Below are 11,431 nucleotides of genomic sequence, written 5' to 3'. Positions count from 1 at the left end.
TGAAGAAAAATCATATTACAAAGTGATTGTGAGATGATGGATGTTAATGCTTTAAATAATCAGAAAATAAGTTTTGTGTGTGTGTGTGTGATCGGATTCGAATGAATGTGATCGTATTTTTTGGCCATTGAATATACATATATGTATATATACATACATACATATACTCTATATATTCTTGTGTACATTTTTTTCTTTTTTAATTAAAAAAAATGAAAACTGACGAAGTACTTGAGAATGAAAGGTGAACCTTGCCGTTGCCAGATATATATATATATATATACAAATAAGTTATGTGTGTGCATTGTTTGTAACCTGTAGTCTTTTTTTTAATTATTATTATTATTTCTCCTCCTTTCGTGGACTCTAAGAGTCCGGCCCTCTGGTTCGTAGCTGTCAATTTCACACTGTTGTACAGGCACTTATTGCCCATGCTGATTTCATGATGAACCACAATAAAAACGAAGACTTGTACATACATTATAAATATAGAGTGAAGTGTTTCGTTACATTTTCCTTCCAAAATAGTAGCATAGAGGGAGATGAAGGTTGCAGTCAAGAATTCAGTGAGTAGGAAGTGCATCGCAAAGAACATGATGTTAGTTTGCAAACCACCTGACCATTTTTTGTTTTTTTAATTACACTTAATTTTTCGAGTTTCACACTAAGTTTATTAATTTGATGAATGTTAGAATAGGGTTAGATTTTAGGATGGATATATACACAGGATATTAATGAACTATACCGACGAACTGTAAGAGGTGATTCCTCACGTCAAAATAAGAGAAAAAGTTCATATGGACCTGTGGGGAAAAGTACATAGTTTCAGAGCTAGGGCTGTCCAAAATTGCGAAAAAGCCAAATTTCAAGAGACCCTGTTTCGAATTCGAAAAACTGTGGATGGTGGTCCTTATCAGTGTAAAGGAAGTCACGCATACGCAATCTCAGACACCAATATATATATATATCAGACACCAAGATAAGACAAAAAGTATAGACCAACCTGGCTGCACAAATGCTTACTTTCGAAGTTATAGGCTGCTGAAAACATGAAATTTAAAGATCTATAGCTCCAAAACTATGAGACCTATAGTCAGATCAAGACTTCATTTAGGAACTAATATGTGCCCTATCCAAATAACCATGTTTCAGAAATTTGCTGCACTTCTGCAACAATTTTTATAGAAATAGTTGGTGAACACTTCAAATTATATACCCGTAGCCAAACTCTTTGTATAAAAATCGTTGCATGAGTACCTTAGAATTCTAAAACATGCATTTTTGGATAGCGCACATATTAGTTCCTAAGTGAAGTCTTGACCCGATTACGATAGGTCTCAAAGTTTTGGAGCTATGGATCTTTAAATTTCATGTTTTCTGCAGCCTATAACTCCGAAAGGAAGCATTTGTGCATCCAGGTTGGTCTATACTTTTTGTCTTATTTTGGTGTCAGGAATCACCTCCCAAACGTTGTCGGTGTTGTTTTCAAACATCCTGTATATATGTGGCGCCCACGAACTACAGAGCACTACTCTACAAGTCAAAATAAAGTGAAAGATATATATAAGTGTGTACCTTTCAGGTCCTCGTCTGGAGACGTGAACTGCACTATGTGGCAACGTCGCAGATAAAGAACCACAGAAAAGCCACCTGGATTCTTTCCAGATAGAAGTTGAAGTCGATGTACGTTGAGATTAGTACCATTTATTAGCATAACAATCGATGTACCTGCTTGATGGATTCATAGAGCAATGCCAATGGTTCCAAGTTAATCTGCAACGTTGCTACATAGTGAAATTTTGATTCCCTATAATAGCCGAAGGAGGGTATGCCGTTATATAGGATTTTCGCTTTATTTTGACCTGAAGAATAACGCCACGCTCTGCTGTTCGTGGGCGCTATTTTTAGAACACATGAATTTTATATATAAGGAGATGCGTTTTAACACAGTACATGTCCACCTGAAACAGTTTGGGCAATACGGAAAAAAAAAAAATCCTCTATTGACATGTGATTAAATGCAAACTTAAATTTTTCAGGTGGCAGAATATAAGGACAGGTAGTTTTCTGGTTGGAACTCTGTACTGTATGCGATAAAGACGCAAACGAGAAATAATATCCACTTGAGGTCCCAATTTCGAATTTTTGGTGCCATGTACCATTTAGCTTCGGATCTCCTCATAGTAAATTTAATTATCTTCTGCTGATTTTGTTTTGCTGTCAATTACGATTTCACAAGTTTCTGATATCTTGATCAGGGCTCATTGTTTTAAATAAAAATTCGAATAGTCCTTTTAACATCACATTCTCTTCTGAACTTCCGAGTTTTATGTTGAATATATAGAAATAACTAAAGGACTTTTTGTTCTGTTCTGCCCTATTTTATTAACTAAAAAAAATATAAGAATTCTTGTCCTAAATTGTGCACCCTGATACAATGATGGGGGACTTCATTGGTTTTGATAGTGTCAACAAGCTTAATGTTAAAAATTTTTAATCAGATTATTCTCTTGAATACGAAAAATTTACCACACAGCAGGATAACGTAAGAACTCTTTAGTTATTTCTAAATATTCAACAGAAAACCATGAGCCCCAATGAAGATTTCAGAAACTTGTGAGATTGAAGTCGATCCGAAAAAGAACAAAATAATACGCAGTAGAATTATATACAAGTGCTTACAAGCAACATAAAATTCTTTTATGCACAATATGACTTGGTAACTGACGCGCTACGATGCATCACTATATTGTTTCACAATACAATGTTTCCTCATACACAGTGCAGTGTTTTAAGACCTGTCAGTTGTGAGTGTAGTATGAAGCTCAAAAATTCATTGCGATTTAAAAAAGAGAGGATGAGGTGTGTGTGTAGAATTGTAAAGCAAACTGATCACTATTCTTTCAGAGAGTTCGGCAACTCATAAATCTACAGTTGTATCCTATCCAATTGAAATTTTATACCTGATATAAACAAACTCATAACTCCTGCTAGAATGTGCCTAGCTAGTAGTGTTTCATTGTCAATGTATATAACAGGAAAAACAAAATTGTTTTCTTGTATAGTGGCCGCAAAGATCGTCTAAGATCTTAATGTGTGTGTCTAACGATGTTGCCATAGTTTTGGTCCCCTTTACACTGTGATTGACTTACACATGTTTTTTTCCTTCCTAAATAGAGAAGGGAGAAACGAACAAACATTGACCAACTTTCCTTCATATACGGGTCGTTCCTTCTCAACGGAAGAAGAAATATTTTGTTGAAAGCAGGTTGAAAGTGTCAAATAACAAAGCAACATCAAGCCGAAGCATTTAAGACATTCCATTCCTTACTTATGTGACGGAGAAGATCAGCTTTTACTCACCCCCTATTCTCGCCGAGAGCTGTCGTCCAGTTCGAATTTTGTTCCCAACACCGAATTTTGGAGAAAATATCTGTTTCACTACGATGCAGTGGGAGAAGGCGGCTAATGGGTCTATTTTCTATACCACCCACTAAGGCTTTTAAGCTCTTGCCTAAGTTTTAGCAGAGTGGTTGGCACAGGAAAGTGAAGAGTACTTAATGAAGTGTTAGGATGCATTTTAACTTAGTTTACCAAAACACTCCAACAGCAGCTCTACGCAGTCGTGATTTTCCACTTTCCTCATTGTATAGTCTTTAGCAAAATTGCTTAAAAATTTAAGTAAGTATGCCAGAAATTTTTACTTGGGGGGAGGGTGTTCAAAATGAAAGGGGAGTGCACTCAGAATAGTGATATACATTTTTAAACAAACTCAAAGAAAACAATATATTTTGTTACGCAACTATTAGCAAGAGTAGCTGGTTCCATGTTCCCCTCTCTCGCAGCTTTCATTTGTGGAGCTCAATCTTCTTTAAAAAAATAAATAAATAAAATCTTTTGTAATAGATTAATTTCTGTACATTGGATCATTAAAATAAAATTTCATATTAACACGAATAGGAAACTAAGTTCAAAGATTTCATATTAATACAAAGAGAAAAACCGTGATTTCGAAGGAAAAAAAAAGTTTTTCGATAGACCCTATTGTACAGCCTGAATAGTATGTATCAACGAAATATAATTGTTATAAGTTGTGCTGTATATTATTCTGAGGAGGATGGCGTTAGTAAAGAAATGATTCTATAAATAATACTGTAATTCAAAATACTTTGGGGGAAAGTGCTTGCAGGATGCGAAATAATGACAAAGAAGTGGAGGAGAAAGAAGAGCAAATACTATTACTACTACTACTAATAATAATAAATATATAAGCTCTTCTCAGTGGTAGGTTCAATATAGGAAGTTCACACATTTGAGCATTTATTATTATTATTAAACTAAGTAATACAGTGAAACCTCTCAAAACGGACATCGGTGGAATACGATTATTTGTCCGTAAATGAGAAGTGTCCCTAAAAGGAAGGTTCTCTCTCATAACACCATACCACACATTAAGTTACAGAAGAAGAAGAAGAAGAAAGTGTGTCCTCTTATGAAGGTGTCCACTATTGAGAGATGCCCGTTAAGAGGGTTTCACTGTATTAGGAATTAACCACCACTATTTTACCCAGTAATTACATATGAATTGATTACATACCCCCATTACCCCCAGCAAGTTTTAGTGGGTGATTTTTTTTAAAACATTAATTGCGAAAAAATTCCCTCGTCCCATGCTGAAATCATATTCGTTTAGTAATTAGTACTGTACATAGTTGCAATTTCATTATTTTAATATTCTAACCCTGTTGTTAACGTTAATTTATCTCTTCGCTCCTGCTCCTTCCTGGCTACGTTATTGGCTCTGAATATGTTTCATAAGAAAATGATTTATTGATTTGTTTTCCTGAAATCCAGTTTTTCAATTTACAAATATTTTGTACCTTTGTTTCTGTTTAATGTAATTTTAATAATCCGCTCAATGAATTTATGTGAATAAAAATATACTTTACAAAAAATTAAGCTAGCGACAAATGCGTTCCTGCATAACACTAAACTCAGTCTAATATATATATATATATATATATATATATATATATATATATAAAATTCTTACCTCGATCGATCTCTTCATTTCTAAAAACGTTTTGATTACACCCTTCTAACTTCCCTCCGTTGATACACTTACCAACTGAATCTGGTCTAGGCTTATTACTATATTGTCACATTTTTCCTTATTGAGGAGGAGGTAGGTGAATGACCGCTCAAGACGTTACGAATTTCAGTCATCTGCATCTATCCTCAAACTCTTTTCTAGGAAACGACCGCGGAGCCCAGGAGGATAGATGTGAGCGGGTCTGTCTTGTCAATTGTTTTGATCGAAACAATGAGGTCATGTGGTTCTCGAAGCCGTACATGAGAACGGGGTCGCTTCGTATTTTGAAGTGAAATAAATAAATAAGAATATTGCGTTCTTTCCTAAACGCTAAGCCTTTCTTAACTTGATATAATAAATAACCTATATGATACTGATTGATACAATTGGATTTGGGGGAGTATTCCTTTTCCACCTAGGGGTCTGTGTAAAGAAATTTGGAGGGGTGTTAGGGGGGGGGTAGATTAGGATAAATGAAACACTGTTTTTAAGTTTCCCTTGTTCTATTTATGTGCTGTCTTTTTACTACCACTGTTCATAGTTCATAGTAGAAAATTACATATCTGTATTCAGATACCTTGACCGATCCCACAATAATTAGTTATGAATAAAAATTATTCCATCTCTGGAGAAATATTGACCCAAACGAAATACATTATTTTAATATGTTGAAACCTGTATGGTGTTACACCATCATTACTCCATTCCACAATAATAATTCGAGAACTGTATTGCCATTGTAAAAGATTTATTCAAGGATACGCACCGAGAAAAAAAAACCCGAAAAGTCACTGCTGGAATGGATGCCTGTAGAATTGCCATTTGAATGTTGTGGTTGGAAATGAACTTTCGTTAAATTGAAGAGTACTTGAATTACAAGATAATTAACAGCAGTGTAAAAAAGCAAAATAATAACGACGATGGAAGCCGATGTATGGACTTACATCACTCAACTAAAATCATCTGTCCGGCCAATAGCTGTCCCTTTATGGCATGTATCTTAATGGAATTACTCTTGAAGAGTTCGATTTTTTTTTTTTTTTTTTTTCAGACTGATGACTCATTTCGGCATCGAAACGATACAGTTGGATCCGGACCACAAGAACTTCTATCGGGAATTGAAGCCTAATTTTATTTTGCAAGAAGAATGCTAATTTTATAAATCTCGATGTTCATGTGACAGATTTCGAACCAACTTCGTTGATTTTGATGAATCAACATATTAAACATGAAGCATAAATAATATAGAAGTTTATTCATATAGTGCTGCTGGAATCACAAATAAGATGCTTGGTGCAATGAGTAGCTCCGAATTTGTCTTGTGGTATTTACCCGTTCTTTCCTCCAAAAATGTAGTTCAAGCGATTGATGCAAAAAGGAGTTGCCTCCTCCTTTAAAGAAGTTACAGAGTTGGACTAGACTATACTGCTCCAGCTACAATAGAAATATTATTTTTAACCCTCCGTCGCACGCGCCGCCGCGGAGTCACACTCCGCGGATAGAGAGATTTTAGTTTTCTTAGAACTGTTAAAAGAGTTTGTGCTGTAAAACATACATGCGCAATTCTCAAAAACGTTGCAAAGAAAATATGAAAATAGTTTAATATCGATTCAAAACAAAATAGACATTAAAATTAAGATATAGGCCTATAAATAAATATTGCGGAGTGAGACTCCGCGCGCGTGCCTTGATGTTACAATTGACCACGCATGCTATGGGGGGTTAAAACGTGTTCTTTATCCCTCCCCACCAAAAAAGAAAAAAACAGAAATGAAGCTAAACCCTTATTGCAGCAAGGCCCTCAGTTGCTGATTAACTTATATGAGGTGCGGAATTAACGAATCACTCATATTTCTGACTCTTAATATCGTAGACTGGAAAGAAGAGCTGTGAGAGAAAGTGTTTGAAATCTCAAGTGATACTACCAAAGTGTAGAGGTTCTCTTAAATCCCACGAACCCTGAGCCCACGACTAAGGAAAGCTGGCGTGTGTCAATGGCTGCACGTGCTGTAAACAAAATGAAGGGAAGGGCTATTCGTCAGTCAATGCCGTACTCTTTCATGCTGTTTCTAGGGAGTCAAAGTACTGTTTTAGGACCGTGCTATTGCCGATAGTTGAATGTTGAATCATCTGTTAATATTGTTTTTATTGTCTGAAAATCATACGTTACAAACTTGTCAGGCTGTTATGATTATAGTTATGACTTGAGCCTCTTTCGCTATTGTTGTAGAGTCTTTGGCAACAACACTTTGTCCAACTGTTTTCGGAGACCAGCTTTCCGTAGCCACATAGTACGGGCTAGTATGCATGTCTGATGGGAAAGTGATTGAGATCCATCTTTAAACTATGCATACTAGCATCTTTAATAATCTCCCGGCTGTTAAAGGACGTACGCTCATGTCCAAAATAACTGTCGCATGTCTATATACATGTTGTAGGAATATAATTTGGTAACGAATTCGCCCAGTATTTCTTATAATGTTAGTATGCGTATAATCGGCAGACATGTATGTGGTAAATTTCATGTCAAAAGAGCAGTAAATAAGAACAATAAAATGAAAATAAAACTTTCTTGTCCATTTAGCAACATTTTGTTTTACTCATTCTAATTTTCGTATTTATAATTCTTTTACTATGAAATTTACCACAAACATACATTTCCCGATTATACACATGTATTAAAAGTGCCCTGCAAAATCATTATCAAATTATATTCTTACAAGAAGACAGTTATAGATATGCGACAATCATTTTGGACATGAGTGTACATACAAATCAAACCAATCCCCATGTGAACTTAGCCTCATAATATGAAGTAGCTATTGTAGAACCAATGGCCAACACATTATGCAAATATTGTGCGCTGCTGGTTTAATGACATATTTTCCGGATTGGAAGGAGACCTGTGAAATAAGATTAGTTACATGATCTCAACTTCAGGAATCTAAAATTTGGAATTCTGGGGAGTTTATGAAGACCTGATGAATCTAAATCCTCTCTCTTGCTTATGTAAAATCATGGGACTGTTTGAGAAAATCTGTTGAGAACAGTAGTAAACAAGAGAAACAACTTTTGCATTACGTCAACAAAAGTTTGCCTTGGAGAGAAATGCAAGAAAAAAATGATTAACAAAAGGAGGATCCTTGCATAATGTATGAACACATTTCTTTGGTTCTCAGCGGTATTAATATAGGCGAAAATCTTCCATTAGCGATATAATGTTCATATCATCAATTAGATGATTGCATAATTGTTCTATCGCTGCACATTGTTTTATTGAAATCCCATAACAATTTCCAGAGTTTGAAGAACAACATACTGAAGGATTATTTATTCCGTCATCTGATAAGATATATAGGCGGTTAACAAAACAATGGAAACATCTCAAGACAATGCAACTTCCCTGATTAATACAGTGTAGGACCAATAATGAAAACATCTCAAGACAATGCAACTCCTCTGATTAGTACAGCGTAGGAGCACTGTTAGCCTATGGAATGGAGGCATATAAGTGCTGCCTCATGTAGTGCAGCGAGGATGGATGATGATATTTAATCTAGAGTCTGATTTCATTGAATAATGTTGAAGTCTGGGGATTGCGCGTGCCAAGTGAAGTAGTTCATCCTGGTAGTCATGAAATCACGCATACTTTGTAACAGCTCAGGGACTGTGAACTGGCGCATTGTCATCTTGATGCAAGTTACTAGCAACGTAATCACAGGACCTACGGATATACCAGGCAATTGATTCAACAGCATAACAATCAGCTCCACGTTTAACGGTAACGAGTAAACAATTTGAACCATAAGCTTCTCTGGGCGTCCAACCATATACATAAACACAACCTAATTACACCAGACTCTCGCTAATCCGGCCATTCCTGGCACATATGGGTACCGGATTATTCAGTATCTGACATTTATTTGATTTATTTATTTATCTTGTTTTTTATTTATTTTGTAAACATAGGGGATATAGTGTACTGTACTTTATTACATCGAATGATATAATTTTAAAACATAGAGGATATACTTTATCAAATCCAAATATATATTAATTTTCAAAGAAAACGTAGTCCTTGAGTAGTATCATTCACTATTAAACATGTCCCTAATTTTTAACTGTCGCAATGATGATACGCGACGGTGGGATGCTCTGCTAATTTCGCATTTATCGCTCAAAGGAAACCAATGAAAATACACATAGAATATCATAAAACGTCAAGAAACTGATTCTGGCGTATTTCGTTTTATCGCGCATTGCGAAAAACTCTCGTGCCTTTATACATGGTAGTTCCAACTCTGCATTTGTTCTTATCCTCCATATCCTATAAAATTTTCGCATACACGCCCATATATTTTCCTTAATATCTTTCTTTCCCATCTTCTTAACTGTTCTTCTGTCTTGGTTAACATCACAGGAACATAAAAACTGTTACAACAGTAACGAAAATATTTACTTCTGGATGTTCCAATGCAGAGGATGTTTTCAAGGCAAGCATCAGTTATCCAAGAAAAGCTTTCAGTTCAGTTCTAGAGATTAAGTAACAAGTTCATTTTCAATAACGAGTCAGACGGGTCGGATTAAAGGGCTCAGTGGGCCGGGGACAGCCCGAGGGGCCACTGTCGTACATGGTTCATATAAAGTAATTGCATTTCCTACCCAAATCAAAATGTTCCTCTTTAACTTCCTTTTCGAGACTGTGATCCCTGGTTCGATTACAGATTATGTCAATTTGCAGTAAACAGCATAGTTTCCTTTTTTTTTCTTCTTTTACGATTGTCCTTGTTCCATTTTCTTCTACGGTTCATTCCACCAATTCTTCCACAAATAATTTATTTTTATCATCTGTCTTCTTTAACCTACAGGGCATAAACGTGTGACGTTAAACTACTTTTTTTAAATGACTTCTGTATTTGTTTATACATATCGTACTCTTAAACAATGCAAAACTTTTTTTTTTTTTCTGTGTGTGATGAGACTAATACTTCTGTATTTCCCATACATTTCTAACCCCATTCCTTTTCTAGCGGAAGCTTAACTGCCTCTAGGAAATCTTAGGACGATGGATTTATTTTCGTGTATTTCCGTTTTCTCTTTGTACTCCTAATAAACTAAATATTACCTACTCTTGTTGCTATTCCTTCTTCATTTTTTGCTAAGAACTATCTCAAATCTCGTCCTTCAATATCACAGATCCTTATCATTCTTCACTCATTTCTTTTTCGTGTTCGAAGTATCCAGTTGATTCTTATTTTCGTACGTTCACAGTGCATTCTTTTTCCCATCTGCCTAGAATTTCATTTCGCTTCCGGACAGCTTTCCTATTTTTAGTTTCTATGTTGTTGTTTTTCCTTCCTTCCTTTCTATTTCAGTTAATCATTTATTTCTCTATTTATTATTAAACTTCCCAAACCCTTTCTTCTTCATCTTTATTATCAATTTTAAGTTTCTTGTATGTTTCCTAGTTTTTTTCTTGGTTTATTGTTCAAGATACAGATTTTCACCCTTCCTCAGAGCAATTTTGGGGCCGCGGTGGCTCAGTGATAGAGCGTTCACCTCTGGTGCTAGGGGTCCCGGGTTCGATTCCAGCCCCCGCCAAGTGAACTTTGTGGTGGACAAACACCGTGTGCGTGGGTTTTCTCGGGGTTCTCCCGTTTCCTCCCACTTTCTTCATTCCACCATTTCATTCATTACTCATCATCACCGTCTCCTTTAGCCTAACCGGCATAACCGTGGGACGTAAAACTCAAAGATTTCATTTCATTTTTTCAGAGCAATTTTGTTTCTTACACATTTCTTTTCCTTAGTTTACTCAATTTTTCTTATAGAACTCAGGCTTTCTTTGTCTCTGCTGCCTTAAAGATATCGGACTGTTACCGACGCTCGTCAAGTTCTAACTGTTCCCACTAATAGCTAATTCTATCTATTCCTTCTCAGTTTAAATACTTTTTTTCGAAGTTCCAGAAGAATCTTGTTTAATTTCACTATCTTTAAATCTTTCAGCACTGGCGTCTCTGGCATGTAAATTTTTTTTTTTTTTTTTTGGGGGGGGGACACCATGGAAAGTGATTTAAATGGTACTACCAAGCCCAACCTGTTTATTATCTTCAATTCCATTTGTTAGCTTTCTGATTACCTTCACGGACCCCCTGAGGTATATCAACAAGTCTGTTATAATCCTTATAATCCTTTCATAGCCTGAATATTATATTCCAAATAGCGTAATTATTATTTATGTGTTATTCTGTCGTTAGTAAATAAATTAGAATAAAATATTGAATATTTTGTACTTCAAAATATTGAAGGGGACGCATCCCCCCTCCCCCCGCCAGAGAC

This window comes from Thermobia domestica, chromosome 3, assembly GCF_964235325.1.
Source record: "Thermobia domestica chromosome 3, izTheDome1.hap1.1, whole genome shotgun sequence".
Lineage (NCBI taxonomy): Eukaryota > Metazoa > Arthropoda > Insecta > Zygentoma > Lepismatidae > Thermobia > Thermobia domestica.
The sequence above is the reverse complement of the archived record's forward strand: the minus strand, read 5'-3'. Positions refer to the sequence as shown.